We start from the raw sequence: 21960 nt of genomic DNA, 5'->3' as shown, positions 1-21960 counted from the left end.
TTTATCAAAAGCAACAAAAACCTAAAGTGAAATTGAAAGCATGGTCAAATCCTGTGTAAACAAAAAAAATGTATTTAAGCCGTGTTATATCCAATGCATTAATAAGATTTATGGTAGAAGCCTACTCATGATCTCAAATGTTTCGAGAAAATGATGCTTGTATTTTAGTGGCTAGTGTGGCTATTATTATAATGTTTTTACCATAGATTTCTATGGCACAGGCTGGTGACATAGGCTGAAATAATTATATATTGTGAATGATAGGGTACATATTGTTGTTCTCAATTATTTCAAAAATTTACACAATAAACCAATGAACATTGTCATGCAATGATGACCAACTTTCTCAAAAATTATGAATAGGCTTCTACCTTAAAATTTTAACTTTTTGGCATTCAGAAGGGTTAAATATTTGTAAGTGAAACACAAGAAATAGTTCTACATTGTACCTATATTTTTCTGAGATTAAACTCTGTAATCTGAAGAAATCAAATTTTAAGGCTAATACCTTAGACTTGACTTAGATCCGGTTGCAACAGTGAGGGACTATACTGAAAACGTCAGACATACTTGGATTCTAGGAGTTTTCAAATCAAAATCAAAACAAAAATACAATTTATCTTTAACATTGTGCTCTATGGAATCTAGGAGTTTTCAAACCCAAATCAAAACAAAATGTAGAAAATCACACAACACAGTGGATCCACAAAAAATACAATTTTCATTTACCAAATACAATCATCTTCCACCGTTCTTAAGTATTTAATATCCACAATACCCTACTTCACATTTTTCCAGTAAAGTTAAAAGAAAAAATGACATTGATCAAAACAATATGAAGGTAGCAAACAAATTTGATTTGTAGCCCCCCCCCCCCCTACACGCACGAATGTAAATATAAAATATATAAAATATATAAAACATTTGCACACAAAATATGCGATAAAAACATTGCAAAGTCAAAGAGCATTTGACCTATTCCAAAATACTAAGAATTTATGCCGAGCACTGATCAAAATATAAATGCATTTTCCCTATTCAACATATTTAAATCAATAGAGCAAATACAGCTTTTTGTGTCACATGATCCGATTGTGTCATTAAAAATGTCAGATATATCTGCCATCTTTTTTTCATCCTACTTTGCAGCAAAAAATAAATAAATAGTCCTCCATTAAATGATGCCATAGCTCTGTGTGAAAACGTACGATTGGGGCAATTTGTGGGTAGATACGAGCATGAAAAGTGTTGTTGTAATTGAAAAGAACATCACGCGCACCTGCAACCTGTAAATGGCCTATTAACACCGCTCAAAGGAAACTGCCTCATAAAAATGCAGATGCCTAAACAACTTTTACTAATAGTACTACCCAATGCCAAAATGTACATCTTTTACACAACTAACAAAACACAGTCATGGCACAAAACATGGTAATGAACATCAGCCTGAACAGCAGAGTATGTGTTTCTGTAAACAGATTTTTTTTTCATTATGAAATATTTTTGTGCTATTGAATTTCACTTTCGGCTCTCCTGACTTTTAATTTAAGTACACACTGCAAGTGATGACAGTATAGATATATACATGTAACACATTTGATCACAGAAACAATATTTGTGACAGGGCTGTGTGAATGGCCATTTTCTTATTATATATTAATGGTATCATCGCAAATTGAAAGCACTAATTGTGCTGTCAACAAGGCAGAGTCGCATCTAGTAGTTAATCTTGGCATCGTCCATGCATCAAGTCTGAGACCCACTCGCCAAAGGTTAGGGATTGACCCCTTGCTTGGTGTTCAGCCTCAGATAAGATTTGAACTTGAGACTACATATCATCATTTAACAACCAAAAAGCTACTGTTGATGTTTGTTAATATGCAAAACAGCAGTGTCTCTCCATGAATTAAGCAGTATTTCATGAAGGATGTTTTGGTCATAATAAATGTACATGAGGAAATACATCAAATCTTCCTTGAAATTTGTGTACATTACTATGAATAATTATTCTAATATTCACAAGTGAAGGATTGATACAGCAACAACATTTTACTAAAATAGATTCAATTATTAACATTTTGAGATCACATATGACAATTTTGTTTTATCTCTGAATTGAATATTCAAACTGGCAGTTAAAACCGTTATCATTTTCTTATTTGAAATCGACCATCAGACCAATAATTCACCATGGTGGACAGCACCCTCTATAAATGACCTGTGTGTGACCAGGTCACATTTTAAGGTCAGTTTAAACATGAATTCAATGTAAAAAATGTAATAGACCAGTGAGGGCGCTGTCACAAGGGTAATTGCTATATTACCGGTAATTAGAACAATTCATGTTTTGTATTCAGTTGATGCCAATTTTAGTGCAAACATTAATTTTCCCTTCCCTACAGCTTTGAGCTTTACATACAGATACCTGCAGGATTTGCCTCAGGAGCAGAGATTTAAACATGCATGAATCTTTCATAACAGTAATGTAAAATTTGCTCAAGAACAGTAGCCAACATGAAAATACACAAAAATTAGCAAAATGTACTAACTTCTCTCACAAAAATGGGCCAAACGTACCAACATTTCACGCAAAATTGGGCAACACGTACCAAAATTTCACACAAAAATGGATAAAATGTACTAATATTTTATACCAAAATGGATAAATTTACCAATATTTCACAAAAATGAGCAAAATGTACCAATATTTCATACAAAAATGGGCAAAATGTACCAACATTTCACACTAAAATGGGCAAAACATACCAACATTTCGGCATAAAAAAATATGGTGATTAACACAAGTGTACCTAAGTCACCAACACTGCATGATAATACATGCGTCAGTTACCGAGAACGACACTCCATGACAGGTTTGGTTTAACATCGATACTACCCTGCCGTGATCAAATAGCAGTGCTTACGTACACATACTCGTAACAATGTAACCATGATGGCATGCAATCCCACAATCCATCACTTGCTCTCGCTCGCTCACTCAATCTCCTCCTTAAAAGATCTAATGAGATTCGACAGTGACAGCTTCTGTCAGAAACAGTCGCCACGGAAACTAACACCTACTGACAAGGTGGAAATGAGAAAAGTGAATAAAGTGAGGTGACTAATACGGTGATGTCACCTTAGTTCGATTTCCGAGACAAAAATTCCATTTAGCTACTCCAGAATTTAGTTACTTAATCAGAGTAGTTCATCCAGTTAGTGAGTACACGCAGGTCACTTCCTTTATGCATAACCTTACCATCAAATTCATGTGTTCGCAAAATTACTACTAATCTGCATAACTTAATTACAACGATGTCTTCTATTAGCCCCAGGCTTCAAGTGACACGCACAGCCATCATTGTTTTATTTTATGTTTATATTATTATGAAAAATCATTGTAAAGTGATTTACAACATTTTTACACAGCATATCTCCATGACGATTTGTGATGCTAGAATAATGCTAATGTTCACACTCAACCTGGATGTGTTTTTTTAATTTCGAGAAAAATTGCTCTCTTACATGTAATTAAATTCTCAAATAGCTAAAATGAATGAGAAAATGGCGTCAACTATCGGCACTGGTAAAACATGCCATGCAATTTAACAAGAGTCCAAATTACATAATGAATACAGCTCATACATATATCAAAACAGTTATCTTCGTTCTGATATACTGATGCATATATTTTCTGGAACAGAAAGCCTGTCGCTAAAAATAATCACGATGTAAGAAATATATCTTTATCTTACCAAGGGAACCAAACTCATTTACAAAAGCCATATTAAAATTACTATTTATTACAGACATCTTAAATGCATCGTAAAAAAATTTACTGCTCACCCCTACATTTTAAATAATGTTCAAGTTAAAACATATTTCAATCTGAATTCGTACAAGTGTCTTTACATCATGTGCATTTACCACAATCGTTTATAGTTAGCGTGGAATCCAATCAGTATTTCAGAAACGAATCAATAAATCAAAATTGAACGTTGAATCTACTTTATAAGAAAAATTACCAATACGGCAAAATACCTGCACGATATGCTGTCAATTTCAAAATTTAATATAATGCAGTCACTTTAGGGTGTTCAGAATTTTGTGCTTTGCTAAGACTTGCTAAATATTTCCTTTTTGTTTCCATTTTTAGTTTCAGATACTTCCACAGTGTACACAAACATTTTACTCTATTGAGCATACACAGTATTAAAGTTGCATTCTTACTTCTTATAATCTGCAGAAAACCTCTCTCCCTGATTGTACATTGTACAGGCTGTGGATTTTGTCCAGTTTATGAGAAATCTTATCCAACCAAACATAGAAATTAAATTTAGAAGCCCCTCCTAACACTAAGAAAAGTTGACTTGAGAATTATGTTACATTTGATGATTAGACACCAAAACCTTCAGTGCAGGCTAGCTTGGGTGTACTAGTATTTCAGGATTTGTTGCCATAGCAACTGATTTAATAATTTTTCATGGTTGTCACAATAAACAGTGGTACCGTTAGGTGTTTTATATAAAATACAAATTGGGAATGTAACTGTAAGCTTTTAAATGCCCAAATTCTTTTCGCCAAAACTTTGATGCATGATTTTGGAAATTTGTATGTACCGGTATTTTTCTAAAATTTCTTAATTTTGGACTATCAACCGAAAAAAAACAATTATGCAGGTTATTGCAGAAAAGGTGACAACATTTTAAACACCCTGTAATAGAAGTACATGTAAAAGCAGAGATTTTAGTTTGAGGTAAACTGGAATAGAAGTACACACACATCTGCCATGTATGAACATAATAATTTTCCTCAATAGAAAAAACACTTGACTGACACAAGAGGGCGCTCTAACAAATCAGAATGCATTAGATTCACATTCAGTATCGTTTTCTCATTTACAAATCTTCAGCTAATCCTTGGAAAGACTCTTAGGAATTTTGTATGAATAAATACAGTAAAAAAAACTTTTAATAAGGGCAATATTGTGACTGATATTGCCCTGAATATCAGCAACAATAGTTCGTTATTGTGTATTTTTATAGTGAGATTAAATTTGAAACTTAATAAAATTTATGTAAGATGTGTTCAACTTCACAAACTAGAACAGACGCTAACCCACTTTAAAAAGAAAAGGCCAGTGAGCCATCATGAAGGAAAATTATGCGGTAAAAAATGATGTGATTATGTGACCAATATTCTCTCCTTTGTGTGATAAGTTCAACAAATATGTGTTGGAAACAAACATTTTTGAGAAGAAAATTAGGCCCCTGCTGATTTTGTCAAAAGCAGCATGTGAAAAATAATAGAGACAGAATAAAACTTGGATGAAAACGACTTGTTTTAAATCTCTTATGTAATAAGAGAAATTGATACTCTGAAGACCCTGGTGATGATAGAATACAAGCATGACATGTCAGTCATCAGTGTGTTACACAAGGCCATCTACCATATGTAGATTTCAATCTACCACCATATGGCTCTATTGTTGGAGAACAAAAACTAAGAAGTCAAATCTTGAAACACTAATATCTATCATCAACAAAATTGCACACACTTTTTTTCTCCTCAAAATGCTACGTTGCAAAACAAATAAACATGAACGAAACCTAAGGTTCAAACAGCTCTAATTTCGCAAGTTGGTGAAAACCGCAACATTTTCACTGGGGTCCTCATATATCTGAATCATGGTGACCTTTTGAGTGCATAATTTTCACATCCAAAATTTTTCTTAAACAGCTATCAACATTTTGGAGCTGCACGTCTTGATCAATATTTTGAAAAAAATCTATGGAAAATGTTACATTTTATTTTGTATAAACAGAGTGAAATTGACTTTAATGCTCAAATGGTTAAATTATTGAATCACGGAAATACATAGAAGCAAAATATAAGCTTTCTTTGCAACACAGTCTGACAACGACTTTTATGCTTGCATGTACACAAAATGTTTTTTGTATAAATCACTTTTCCTGGTGGGTCACAAAAATAAACAAAATAGTTACGGTTATTAATTTCTTTTCTGAAATTACATAACAAAATATTATTACCCAATTTGGTGACAACTATAAGGGTCTATAAATCTATGTTCTAGACATATATTAGAGAAGTAATTACCAAATGAATGGAAACCATGACAACAATATGACCAAAACTTGTGATATTAAAGTGAAAGATTACGCAGAAAAAGTAACCGCTTTTCATTAATTTCAACTTTGTCTTCATCATGTCAACTTTATGAGATAGAATAGAAGTTTAATGTGACGTGTACGCACTACTATGAAAATACAGATTCGCACACGATGTCATTTAGTTTTTATATGCCATGCCTGACAACGCAATTTCATCAACAACAAAGTACAGTACCCTACCTACCTGATATGCAAAGGAAGAGAAATCAAGCATACTGGTAATCTCAAAGAACAGCAGATTGCTCAACAGGATCTTGATAATTTCAAGGACTGAGAGATAACCAAGAACAGATGAGTGTAATCTGTAAAGCCAATATATATTATGCTAAGTCTTAAAGATTACTAACATCACATTGTATCAACTCTATATGCACTCACGGTTACTAAAAACTGTGATGCACTGGAGTACAGCTACTTGTGTTTACATAGACAGCACAGTGACTCCTACTGGATGAAAACAATGATGGGTGGGTGGGGCTTTACTTATCAGAACAGACCCAAGAAGACATGCTAGAGCAAATACAATGTCTACATTTTTTTTTTATAAATTAATAGATTGACAAAGGTAATCATCGCGTATCATTTAACTTTTGATTTGAATTGAATTCTTCTTGCCAAATTGTTGTTATAACCATGGTAATCATGGAACAACATTTTGTACATATTTCTATTAATTCTTTGATAACTCTTGATGAAAATGGATAACATTTACACTTAATCAAAATTGTTGAAAAAAAATGCAGCAAAAGATTATTTTGTGAAAAGAAGACAAAAGTTAATTCTGACATTCGAACAGTTAAAAGAGAATGTTACTTCAATGCTGTATATTGCTACCAGGCAGCAGTGATGCAATACACGTGTAAAACAAGTCAAAATGTGCCATTTTAGTGAATTTGAATGGATGCAAGAACCTTAATTTAGATAAAGTGCCAACAATCTTATTGTGAGAATACACTTTATTTTAAATTAGCAACATCTTGAATTTTACATGTAAATTAGCTAAAATAATATGCTAGCTAAAAAGACACATATCAACTACACGTCATGAAATGAAAAGAAGAGAAACTTAAAAAATCCAATCCAACTCAGTACTACTCATTTACTATCCAATCAATCAGAATTTGAATGTCTGAATGGCTAATGGGTTTCCCTCTTTAATAGAAGACCACACCTTCTACAATACCAGCACCAAAGTAATAAAAACATCACACACTGACCAGCTCCTTATTGCATGCTGTGACTGGTCAAAAGATAATTTTGACTGACGAGAGCCACAGTAACTGGTTTAACTGCTTTAGAAGGTTCAAAATATAAAAGCAAGGTTGAATACAGGAGGACAGGTTGCACTTCATAAAACCTCATTATCGAAGCATGTCTATTGGGTTTTTTTTCCCATTGAAAGTAAGTCTATGATGTCTTCATTGTGATATTAATCACTACACTGCCAGTCTGACTGTAACCAAAGATGTAGCATAAAACCGACAAAAGAAACTCCACGGTCACCCGCCAGGGCATATGCTAATCTTTTGTTTGGTGGGGCTAATTTAAACAATGGACACCCTTCCTTTTACCCTATTATAAAGAGACTTCTGTCTCCATAAGTACTTGACCAGCCACAGGAACATTCTTGGCTTCTGTAGTACCCCCTATTACATCAGTAGGTCACTACCCTGAAGACAAAAGCATAGCTGTTCTACTACTAGTAACGGTGGGGGGTTTCTATGCAGAAAAGGTAGAAGGGAAGGGCAAAGTGATTGTCACCTCGAACGGGTGGTTTAGGCCCTTCAAAAAACCTGAATCATTTGTTTTTGGTCAGCAAGCACATCAGTTCAAAAAGAGATGCTCATGACTGTTTTGGGAAGTTTCTGTAAAAATACTGCAAAAATGAAAGAACATCTCCAGATCAAAAACAATTTTTTTTTTATTTTAGCCTACTATTGATAGGTTTGAAGATTGCTCTTGAAAAGAGAAACATAAACAGAGTTTTTAATTATCATAACAACTTACATCATGCCAGTGGTATACTGTATACAAAAAAAAACTTGTTTTGACATCTCAACATGACTACAGGGACCTCTCTTTCAGCTAATAATAAACAACGAAGAAAAAAAGCAAGACATTTCAATCACTATTCAGCAATAAGAATTGCAACTGACACAATCTCCAGTAATGTAAGTTACCTGTAATGGTAATATGTTCAGAAAAGTTGTTCACAAGATAATGTGCAAATACTTCCTCACATGTGCTCATCCATATCTTTTCTTTAAAGTATTGTATTAAAGTTCTATTGATGTATTCAATTACAGAAAACCATTCAATTTTAATATGAATTTTCACGATTTCATGATTTTATGGCATTTAGGTGAAGAAAACAATTCACAAAAGTCTCTGACTTGAAAAATTCGTAAAATATTTTCTCTTGCGAGAGAAAAAAAAAACTGTTTATGATATGTTTTTGTTCAATAACGGTGATAAACTACACAGACTCTACAAGCACTGGCTACTAGATGAACTTTAACAAAACCGCAGATTCAAATATGGGCCAAAGGATTATTCACTGAACACCCTCAAGTTTGGTATACCTCTATATTGACGACATAATGTGAAACCCCATATTAGTGAGCTAGTAGCCCTCTAGTATACTAGATGAACTTGAACAAGCCTGTTGATTAAAATATGGCCCAAAGTAGGGATTATTTACTGTACAGTTTCAGATTTGGTTTCATAAATATACAGACTTATTTGCATATGTGCTTATACCTATAAATTGACGACATAAAGTGAAACCCCATATTTTTAAAGTAGCAACCCTCTAGTATACTAGATGAACTTGAACAAGCCTGTTGATTAAAATATGGCCCAAAGTAGGGATTATTTACTGTACAGTTTCAGATTTGGTTTCATAAATATACAGACTTATTTGCATATGTGCGTATACCTCTATATTGACGACATAAAGTGAAACCCCATATTAGTAAAGTAGCAACCCTCTAGTATACTAGATGAACTTGAACAAGCCTGTTGATTAAAATATGGCCCAAAGCAGGGATTATTTACTGTACAGCTTCAGATTTGGTTTCATAAATACAGCCTCATTTCCATACAAGTGGTCTTCTAAATAAACAACATAAAGTGAAACATATATTAGTGAGGTTAGGGGTTTTCAGATGACTCGAACAAGACAGCCTATTAAAATAACCAAGAATGGTTAATTTATTCTCTGTACACCCTCAGATTCCCCATACTGACACACTTTTCCCACAGAAACAAAACATGTTGAAGTTTTCTTCATGATCTTCATAACAATTTTGTTTTTGGACCTTGAAACAATTGTAGCCGACAATCAAAATATGGTCAAAGCACCACAGCAGACACACAGCAATATCTATTTAACACCTATTAGATGAGCTACACAGGACTAAATTTTGAAAATGACATGGTATGGAGTGCGACGTTTTTAAAATGCAGTTTGTTGGAACTTACATCAAGTTACGACTGAACATACAAAAAACATATCAACAGCAGTCGTGACACACCCAACATATCCACCTGACGTAATCTAATTTGTCGACAGTGACGAGGCGGCAATTTTCCTCATTTCTTAATGACACAACATTGGTCCCACTCCACACACAACAGATGGCCTTTTCAATCCTTTTTTTTTTTGGGGGGGGGGGGGCGAGCTTCTGTCCATTTCATAAGGTTATTATTATTTTTAAAGATTTCAATGAAAAGCACATGTTGCCCATTTATCTAAATGGCTGTGCAATGATTTGTCACCAGCCTATTTTAAAAGAAGTCAACTATTAAGAAACATCAGTGTTGGACTACATACTTTTTCCAAATACATTTTACAATAAATTAGGTAAATGGGTACTTTTCTTGTCCTAAAAACTACCCATGCTATGTATAAACTAATTTTTTTAACAAGGGTTGTTGTACGCAAGTGCTCCCGGATACCTCTGTACAATGGGCTGAAAATTCAGAAGCCATATGCTTAATCTACCTCACCTGAATGTTTTGATGTTTTTTAAAATAGTTCAATAACCGTCTAAGGCATTCAAAATTTTGGCCTTGCAATTGGGTGACCTGAAAGCACGGAGTCCAAGCACTGCATACAACAACAGATTATTTTATTTTTAATCAAATAGATTCCCCACAAATTATTTTTTTAAATTTTCTCTGAATTTAAATTTTACATTAGACATGTTTAAAGAATCAAAAAAACAAAGCATAGTTTCTGTGGATGGCATCACAAAATTAGCAATGAATAAGTGGAAGTCAGGTCTACTGCAGATGCCAATAAAGCTTACCAAAGAGGTGAATGTGAATAATTGAAATAAAAACATCAAATCCTAATTGCAAATACATTGGATTATACACAGTATATAACATCAAATAGAAAGAACTGTTAACAAGCAAATCTGAACAAAACATAAGCATAATCTGTATACTGGTATGGTATTGTTTATTAACAATAACAAATTACTCAATTTAAGTTGAATCCAAGCAATTCACAAACTACACATGCCAGTTGATCCCAGAAAAGTAAACTGTTACTAACTTACATACATATATTGGAGTACCAGAGTTGTTGTTAATGGACTGATGCCCTCTGGTGGTATGAAATGGAATACTGTTATGGTAAGCAACTACTTAACCATTCTATCAGGAAGTAATCTAAACAAGGGTTCTGATCATCACAAAAAGACTAAGTAGAGAAAGGGCATGATTCATTTTATTTCCATGTATATACATTTACTGTAACAAACACTGGTTCTTTACTACAAAAAGTTGATTTCTGTTTTGACCCTGAATGTTGCTATTTATTTTGCCCCAGACTGACAGCCCCAATTAGTAGAAATTGTCTGTTCACATATGCCAGTTTTCTCCCCTACAAAGGAGGAGACAGTGATACCAGAGGTACATTAATCATTAACTGGAACCAGCATTGTGAAGTAGCTGAAGTGATAGCAAGATTCTCAGCCAACTTATTCACAACCAATGCCAATTTGTCTCAACTCCTTCCAGCCAAGTTATTCTAATCGTTCGCACAAAAATTCTGATTGCCATTTGAAAATAAGCTACAAGCAGTGTCAAGTTGTTTTGGTTTGATTCCAAATGATACTACAAACTTATCCTGGTGTTTCAAGAAAATTAATGAAAAAAAAATAAGCTACAATCTAGGCAGGAATAAATCTTTAGGAAAATGGGAATACAATATTGTAAAGGGGGAAATATTTGCATGGATTCAATTTTAGCAGATTTTATGTTGCAGGGATATTCACTGGATTTCAAAATTCACAGGTTTGTGTAGAAAACTATATATTCTTTTGTTTAACTTGCACATTCACTGCGTTTTGATTTAGCCCAATCAGCTCTCAGTGATACGAGTGAAAATACAAATCAACAAATAATTAATTATACAGGATTTGCTCTAAATAAAGCACATGTGCTTCTAGTCAATTACAGAAATCTTTCCGTGGTCAAAGTAAGTCATATTCAGCAAACAATAAATACAACTTTTAGTTTTTTGTGCACTTATAATGATTTCTAATATAGCACAGCAAATATGACACATTAAGTAAGAGAGAAGAAAACGACATTTCATTGTGTGAGTCATGGGATGAATAAAATCGTGGTTCCAAATATATTTGATGTACCATATTATTTTATGCATTGCAATTAAAAAACAAGTTTTTCCAAAAATTCAATCTATAAGAACAACGTCTGTCCTGAATCCTCTGGCAATACAGACATAAAAAAAATAGCTATCACATTAATTATACGACATGGTGCACAAATGCTGTAAATCAAATTAGTTAAAACTGTTGGAAATGCCTTGATCATGACCTTTGTTCTATTAATGACCCATGAAAGAGAATTTCAAGTAGAAGAGAAATTTATGGGTCAATAAAAAATGTGCAAAGTACACAGAGACTCAATGATTGAAATGGTGCTTATATTTAGGATATTTGCAGCAAGCTAGAACAGCGAAGTCATACAACACTGATTACATGACCCCAAAACAACAAAACAACTTAAATTGCCTACTTTACAAGGAATAACAACTTCAGGAAAGAGGAGTGTACAAGAAAAACAATTCGGATAATATTAAATGCTTGATGAGCAACAATTTGGTAATGTCTGCTGCATACTGTACTTTGTTGGTCAACAAATCCAGATGAAGCAGGCATCTAACGTGACTGAATTTGAAGATACAAATGCCCAAATGAAAATTTACCTAACAAACTTTTTATTTTCACAGCCATTGTCACCCACATTAAAATTAGCCCAAAATTTTCTCAATTTGTCTTCCCAACTTCAATAACATAACAAGACACAATCTGATTAAACCCTGAGTGGTAAAGTCAACTTTTGTCACCATCCACTAAAAATAACCCAAATTATAATTATTTAGTGCAAAATTATCAAGAAAATTATAGAAAAATACATAAAAATGGACAAAAAGCTGTACCAAAATTTTAGCGGGAAGAGTCAGATTGAAAATGAATGTGAGCAGACGATATTGACTACTTTATGAACGACAATGGATAATGGACGGCAAAAGAACATGGGGAGTATATCAGTGTTATAGGCACTGACAAATGATGACAATATGCGAATCACTACCTACTGTGCATCTAAATTGCAAAATTATGAAAATGTAGTAAACAAATTTGTAGTTTAATTAATCTTCAAAATACTGTTCTACGTCAGCGATTACATCATATTTTTTTGTTATGACATGGCTCTAATCACTTTATTTGAAAACATTCTGGAAGGTGACAAACAATAGATCATTGCAAATTGAATTATCATTTATGGAAAACCTTACCGTATTTGCTCTATTAAAAGCTCAAATAAACAAAACATTGATTAATTTGACCATAGACACACGTGTGTATGTCATTTACATAAATGAATATGCTCCTGATAAAGAAAATATTGTAAAGGGGTTAATTATTCATTGGGTTTTTATTTTGCTTATTTCGCTGACTGGAAAATATATCAAATTAAAACCCAGTGAATATGTAAAATTTAGCATAGAACACATTATCTAAATGATAAAACCGTTAATTTAAAACCCACTAAATATGCCTGAAATGGTAAATCAGTCATTTTACAGTATGTTAATATTTATTTTATTGTGTATTGTTAAACACACTTAATTGCAACACTGTGTTGTAAGGGTACATATCAAGTTATAATAAAGAACAAATTATTTAATGCAAAGTACATGTAAAATAAAGGAATTAGTAACATTCTTTTTTTTTTTTACAATATTTAGTCAATCTGATTTTGTGAGCAACACAAATTGATGAAGATGCGAAACAACCTTGCAATTGAACTTTGACCCTCAAAAAAAAAATACCCCTGTTTTTCATCCTGACCTAAAATGTGACAACTGACAGATTCAGTAAACCATTTTTATATTTACCCTCACCCTACTTAATCGGAACATACAAATGTCAATACGGAGGATAAACATGATCAAATATGTAGTATTTAAAAAAACGCAAATACAAATTTAACGATGTAATATACATGATATATAAAAGCAATAAAACAAACACTTGACCTGGCATGTACGCAAGCTATATCGACATATAAAACCAGTCTTGCTCACTCATTCACTTACGCAGGCATACCGTCCATCTGTGCAAAATCACAGGGTATTTTTTCGAAATTGCAACTTGAATATTAAAATTCATAGTGCAGCATCCCATCAAAAAAATCTTTTGACCAACCGAACCTATTAAGTGCTTAATCATGAAAAAATAATAAAATAAATGGAAGAAACATGAAAGATTACTCGCATATACAGATGCACCATGTGGCGAGAAACATTCATACCACTTAACTGTATTGAAGTACTCCTACGTATGCTTAGTTGTTTTGCAGAGAAAAATCTTTTCTAATATTCCTAAAATTCGACTATAGTGCCGTATTGCAAGAATAGACAGCAGGTAGGCATTATTGAACGGTGTATTTTTTTTAAGCGGATGTGGACATTCCTCTTAACTTCCAGTGTGAAATTGGCCTACTGTTATTAACTTAATAAGGCGAACAATTCTAAGATACGCATCCACAAGTCACGTCACTTCATATGGTGATTTTTCACAAACTTAAATCCACTGAGAAATAATATACACTAACGCAATCAAGATCTCACTCCGTTAATATTCAGACCCAATGCTATTGAAAAATAATGATAAAAAGACTTATTTACCAAAGTAAGAACAATTCTGGCAAATGCCTATCCGCCCTGCCAGACTATTGTCGATGTCGTCAGTTTCACTGTCAAAGCATTCCACACTGATTCAGCAGACAATCCCATTTTTAAACACCTTTAGAAATGAGGGCAGCCTACAGGCACCAGCAAACATGCGTTTACCATATATTATCAAGCATAAATTACAGTTTCAGCACATATTTCTACTATGGTTATTCCCCAGTTTATTTCAAGACTTAACCGCAACAAAATCTATGATGCGAGTCACGTAACTATAATAACAAAACAAAGTGGGGGAATACATTTTTATTTTATGTTTCAAACTCTATACTTTGTCAGACCCTAAACTCAACAATGACTCCTAGTCTTGGGGCGAAGCTAAGTCGCAGAACGTTATACATTGCTAAGACGCACACCACTGTACCATGTATTTCTATGGGCTCTGTGCAAGCTGCTGTGGAACACCAGTCGGAGAGTCGATGAAAACAGCTAAAGTCGAGGAAACTGAGCAACCAAATTTATATATATTGCACATGTAGGGGTAATCTAGTTACACTGTTCTAGAGAGTCTCAACAACTACCCAAAAGTACAGTTTTCTGAGAGTTTTTGGCTTTTGTTTTCAACGTGATTGGCTGTCAAGCGGTTAAAATGCCCGTCCCTGAGAATACGATATTTATGTTACATTTTGTCAACAGTCAGCAACAATCAAAAAGATCAGTTGAAATCTCCTTGGTATTGCCATTCACTTTTATTCCACTCAATTGTTCATGAAATCCAGATAAAAACAATCATTACATTCAAATTTAGCAGAGACACTGATCAAACATTCACAAAAATGCAAATTTTTAAGCAATTTGAGCTTTATTGGCCCCATCTCAAAATGTATGTATGGAACATATGGTGGAAACAGTTTGTACATAGTGGGCAAGATGGTTAATCATTAACATTTGTGAAGATTTAATAATAACATTCGATATTTGTAAAATAATGCTTTACCAAAGATTCCTATGTTCCAAATCTGCCTCTTTTTACAAGGTTGAATTGGTCACATAGACTGACGACAGTCCGTCTGGCCTAATGTTTTTTTTTGTTTTTTTTAACTGAAATGATTTAATCAAATGTCACAATACGTTTGCAAGGGTCATAATGCCCGAGGGACTGTTATGGTCCGATACGCCACTACTTGCCAATGTAGAGAAATTCTTCTGCAGTGTATCTATGTGATTGACAGATGGAATGACATCATGAAATGAATAACCAATTGCAACTCACTGGGGAAATGCAATATCTAGTCACAACTTTCATCAAAGTTTTGCTGAGCCTTTTACCAGATTTTGTCGTACTTTCACTGTCCTCAAGGTTAAACAAGCATTTCAATTAAAGAACTGAAGACATCATCAGAAAATGAACAATATGTATAGTATCAAAGCAGTCGGACTTACAGTTTTTAACAAGAAGTCGAAAATATCACTTTCTACCAAAAATGACCAAAATATTCACCAAAATTAGAGAATTGAAGATATCATCACGAAATGAACAAATCTGAGAAAGGTCTACATGTAGTATCTATATATGTAATATCAAAGCAATTGAACTTTTGGTTTTTAACAAGAAGTCGAAAATATCACTTTTTACCAAATATGACAAAAATATTCATCAAAATTATAGAATCCAAGATATCATCACGAAATGAACAAATCTGAGAAAGGTCTACATGTAGTATCTAAATATGTAATATCAAAGCAATTGAACTATTGGTTTTTAACAAGAAGTCGAAAATATCACTTTTTACCAAAAATTACAAAAATATTCACCAAAATTAGAGAATTGAAGACATCATCACAAAATGAACAAATCTGAGAGAGGTCCACATGTAGTACCTATATATGTAATATCAAAGCAATCGGACTTGTGGTTTTTAACAAGAAGTCGAAAATATCACTTTTTACCAAAAATTACAAAAATATTCACCAAAATTAGAGAATTGAAGATATCAACATGAAATGAACAAACCTAAGAGAGGTCTACCCAATGTACATATACACCAAGTATCAAAGCATTCAGGCTTGTAGTCTTCAAGAAGAAGTCGAAAAAGTAAAACATTGACACGGACGACGACGACGACGGACAATCACTCATATGATAAGCTCCGCTCGACAAAGTCGACAGCGGAGCTAAAAATGGAACTTGACCAATTTGTAGTTCTGGAGATGGAAAAGTTGGCACAAGACGATCGAATAAACAAACACATGCAAGACAGTTAAAATCCAGCGATTTGACCTTTCCATGCAGATGAGCTCTGCCTATATGCAAATTTTACTAAGTCATCAAGATGTGTACATAATTAATATCAAGGCAGTACACCTTCAGGCCTACAGTCCTCCACAAACAAAGTAAAAGAACAGAGTAAACAACATACCTTTAGTGAGAAAGCCTATGTGAGCTGTTGTTTACATTAACTACCAAGCAAAGAATATCATCTTTAATAAACACTCAAGTATCACCATAATTTTAATTGGAGTGGGAGTGGGGTTGGGGCATAGTAATAGTCATTTACTTTTCAGAAATTAGCTGAGTAAGACTGAGAACCCAGTTGCACATCAAAGAATGAAGTATGATTGAACTGGTTGAATTAAAACAATAGGAAAAATACCTCAATACAAGATTAGATCAAAAGTGTACACATAATGAAAGCATTCGAATATGTATCCATATGACAAAAATATTGAGAATTGAAAATATTGTCATGAAATGTACAAATCTGAAAAAGATCCACCGAAGTTATCTCCATACCATGAACTGAGAGTTTTTAAGAAAATCACCAATATCAACAGCTGCAATGACAGCAGGGCTAGAAAAGACGTTTGATAATAATACCTGAATTTATGTAATTTGGAAAGTACTGGAATGCATTGACCTTGGTACGCCCTGACAATATCATATCCTAAACATTCTGCCAATATTGTAATACTGTAATCAACGTGTTTGTGTACACATACATTTGAATAGCAGTGAAATAATAACGTACCCACATTTTCACATTTGCATTGTGAAATAGAGGGGGGGGGAACCCTCCCACACATAATACCGAATAATTATGAATGAATGATAAAAGGATATACTTCACTGCCTATTTGTTTCCTTGATGGTTAACAAGGATAACAGTATATTACACTGTTCGATAGTTGGGGGGGGGTCGTAAAGTCAATTTAAACTCATGAAAAGAGTTGACACCATTATGTAAGCAACTGGACAATGTAAAAGATAATAATCTCAACACATAGCGAGTACATTAGCGTTTTTATAAATTTGCACATTCATCACAAATCCACACATTGACAACTGCATCAGGCTGAACAATCCATTATCATTTCACTTTAAATACACAGTAATTACATAATGACTATATACCACTTTATTAGCACTAATTTATTTATTTATTTATTCATTTATATATTTTTTTGCCACTTAATCATCTGGTGACTGTAATTAGCTGAGATTTTATGTAATTAGTCAATTCACGCTACATTAGTAGCAAGATGGAGGAGATTGAACTGTTCATTGTAAAATCTGTGAAACATGCTTAATTCGGCACGTATGCACAAACATGTTCCGGTGATAAAGTTGTAAATATGGTTTGTTAACATGACAACTCGGAAATGTTTGTACTTGACATACCAGACATGAACTTAACGTGGGCTCCAGTTAGATGATTAATAAATATGCATCCTATAGATTATAATTTAAAATAAATGAGCTAAAAACAGTAAATTGTCATGGTAATTACAGATTATTAAACTGAACATTTAATTTGAATGCAAATTAGAATGCAGACTATTAGAAACTCATATTACGTATCCAGACAAACAGCAAGCTTGTAATCAAAGAAAGCTTAGAAAGAACTCCCGTGTGCTGAGAGTATTGGAGACGCATTAAAAATTAATTCAAAATTACTTGAACTTGATATATTGATGGAAACGCAGAAAACTAATTATGCAAATAAGGTAACTAATATGAACTGATTTAAGTGTAAAACTAATAAGGTCTGCACAATGTACCAAGTTTCATTGAAACGTGATTAGAACCAAAAAATTATTAATTATTATGCTAATTAGAGAATTAATATAAACAGATTTTAACTCAAAATTAATCAGGCTGTCTATTGTCCTAGAGCATTTATGTACCAAGTTTTATTCAAATGTGATGATCAATACTTGAGATATCAGTATTAATTAATTATGTTAATTAGGTGATTAAGAAGCATAAATATTTACCAAAAACTATCATGGTGTATAGTCCTAGGTTCATTGAAATGAGATGGGTACCCTTTAAAAGTTTCATTAAAATCCAATGAGTGTTTTTTTAGACAGTGCAACAGCCATAAAACAGCGAAAAAATTAACTACCGGTAATTATGCAAAATAAGGTAATTAATATGCACAATTATTTATCCCAAAATTAATCAGGTCTCTGCATAGTCCTAGAAGATCTATGTCGCAAGTCTCATTGAAATGTGATGATTAGATTGTATCAGGTGAAAATTAACTAATTATGCTAATAAGGTGATTAATATGCACAAATATTTACCCAAAAACTGATTAGGGGTCTGCACAGTCAGTCATCAAGTAACTATGTACCAAGTTTCATTGAAACGTGATCATTACTACTCGAAATATCAAAGGATGAAAATTAATTAATTATGCAAATTAGGTAATTAATGTGTACTGACATTACCCTAAAAACTATCAGGTCAGTGCAGTGTCATATGACATCTATGTAAGTTTAATTGAAATGTGATGATTAGTACTTGAGATATCAGTGGAATTCAAAGCCGGAAATTGATTAATCATTATGCAAATTAGGTAATTAATATTAATAAACAGGTTTTTACCCAAAACTAATCAAATCTGCGCATTAGTTCAGAGTATCCATGTGCCAAGTTTCATCGAAATCCAATGAGTGGTTCTTCAAATATCAGTGGAACAGTCATGGAACTGCTTAAAATCAGTTAGTTGTTATGCAAATTAGGTAATTAATATTCATAGATTTTACCCAAAACTAATCAAATCTGCGCATTAGTTCAGAGTATCCATGTGCCAAGTTTCATCGAAATCCAATGAGTGGTTCTTCAAATATCAGTGGAACAGTCATGGAACAGCTTAAAATCAGTTAATTATTATGCAAATTAGGTAATTAATATTCATAGATTTTTACCCAAAACTAATCAAATCTGCGCAGTAGTTCAGAGCATCTATGTGCCAAGTTTCATCAAAATCCAATGAATGGTTCTTCAGATATCAGTGGAACAGTCATGAAACAGCTAAAAATCAGCTAATTATCATGCAAATTAGGTAATTAATATTTATGAATTTTTACCAAAACCTAATCAACTCTGCGCATTATCCCAGAGCATCTATGTACCAAGTTTCACCAAAATTTGATTACCCCGGTAGTGGTTTTTGAGATAACGGTGGAACAAAAAAAGTGACATACAGACATACAGACAGGGTAACTGCAAAGACTCCCTTTTGTGCTTCGCACACGGGAGTCAAAAAGTTTCAATACATTCAAGCTAACAGAGAACGTGAAAAAAACAGTAAATTTAGCCAATTAAACTGCACAGATTGATTTTGAATTACCCATCATGCAACTGCACAAGCAGTATAAATGTTCTGTGATTCAATCTATACGAGTAAACTGGTAGGATATAAATGAACATGCAAATTAGCTAATTAATATGCATGAATGCATTTACTAAGTTTCATCTGATGCAAAGATACACAAAGAACACAGCTAAATTGACCATTATGCAAACAGCACAATTAGTATGCAAGGATTTATACTAAATTCTAATCAACTCTACACGATACAGTAGCTGCGAAATTTCATATATTTCAGGCTTCATCTTGATTTTTCATTTGTAAAAATTCTAAATCAAGTTTGCAGACAGATCAGAGTTCTGAAGTCTGTCTGTAACCACCAAAATTATTTCTTGAACACACCTACATACTTAATTGACAGACAGTTGACAATGATTTACGCACATGTAATCTGGTGATTTCATTCAAAATGACGAGCTGGGTGCCATTTTACAAATCCACATGAAATTTCTACAGCCTTGGAAGCGTTCCCATTTCAAGCAGCTTTGGTAACATAGGCGTGGGTACAAAGAAAATGTGTACCCCCCCCCCCCCCCCATTCTTACATGTTCACCACCAGACTTTCTAGCTCAAGGGCTTAAACACATTTTCTTGGAACGTGACTACCATTTTGAATGGTTGATACAAAGTAAACCATCTGGTATAAACATCAATATTTAATGTAAGGCTTCCATAACTGGTGTATTCATTTTGGAAAACAATGTATCGATTTTTTTGTAAATATCTGATAATTCAAGCATGCATTCATGCAATTGGACTATAGCAAACATATTTTAAATTCCACTTGTACATACTGGACTAGACACACACATGCACTGGTCATGAATCAGCATGTCAATTACCAGTAGTGGTCGTGGCGTCAGACCCATGATGGATAGGCCTCGGTTCAAATCCTACACAAGGTTGAACAGCAAAAAGAGGTTGACCCATACATCCTGGGTGAGTATACACTATACTTAATTGGGATTGAGTTAAGCCACTGGCCGAGAATCATTAACTAAACAGATAGGCCCCTGGAGGACCGTAGTTAGGATGTACAGGTACTAACGTTTGACAGGGCCGATGGGAGATGGTCAGTGGATGAATATGAAATATGGTTTCTATGGCAAAATACCCATTATGTACTACCAGTACTTACACTTGCTATCTGACAAAAAAATGTGCAATACAAAATTATTTGAAGCGTAAATTGAGTATAAATCAGAATTCAAGCTTGTTCAACATATGATATAAATTCTATAACAAGACTATCATTTTTAAGTGAAATCCGTTAATCCAGACAATACAACATTTATGTATGCCTTAGTTTTCCATAGAAATTATTAATCTGATGGATAATCTTGTGTAAGGATTAACAATTTTCATTAACTAGGTACGCATAATTTCATCATGATTCTCTGAACTGATTAATAATCAATTAAGAGTAGAGAATTGTATCGAGTCCATCTGGTGCAGAATTAATGGAATAAAAATAAAAATACAAGAATACATGCTTGGGCATCATACAATTTTCAATCAGAGTATATTGACGGTTATTTGATGTTTATATCCTATCTATGATAGGTATATAGGTTTAGCTGAACAATCACAATAGGGGCTCCATCCCATGCATTTTTAACGCATTGCTTGTTGCTAACTTGCTACAAAATTGTAGTAAGTATTTCTGACATTAATCCAGAGATAATCCCCCTTTGACCATCCAAACTAAAAAAAAATATATACTAATTTAGAGTTCTCAAGCAACTAGGTGAGTTCCACTATCTAAAAAGAGGATAAATATGAATAAAAGAAATCACAGCTTGGAAACACTTAAAAACAATACTGTGCGTAGAAAACTTATCCTTTTTATAACAATTCACAACAGCATTTAGTG

The 21960-nt window shown here is 33.4% G+C and overlaps 1 protein-coding gene across 2 annotated transcripts in view; it reads right to left on the bottom strand.

Moving 5' to 3' along the window:
• LOC100374044 (repulsive guidance molecule A) overlaps positions 1 to 21960 on the bottom strand; it is an 89272-nt gene that overhangs the window by 53715 nt on the left and 13597 nt on the right. Inside the window, exon 2 of one of the 2 annotated variants that reach the window (XM_085507145.1) lies at positions 6376 to 6493. The exons of the other annotated variant lie outside the window; for it this stretch is intronic. The gene's annotated coding sequence lies outside the window, so the exon portion shown is untranslated. The remainder of the gene's footprint in view (positions 1 to 6375; positions 6494 to 21960) is intronic. 2 annotated transcript variants of the gene reach the window in all.

Source organism: Saccoglossus kowalevskii, chromosome 13 (assembly GCF_978046115.1).
Source record: "Saccoglossus kowalevskii chromosome 13, keSacKowa6.1, whole genome shotgun sequence".
NCBI lineage: Eukaryota > Metazoa > Hemichordata > Enteropneusta > Harrimaniidae > Saccoglossus > Saccoglossus kowalevskii.
Note: the sequence above shows the minus strand (reverse complement) of the source record. Positions and strands in the feature narration are given on the sequence as shown.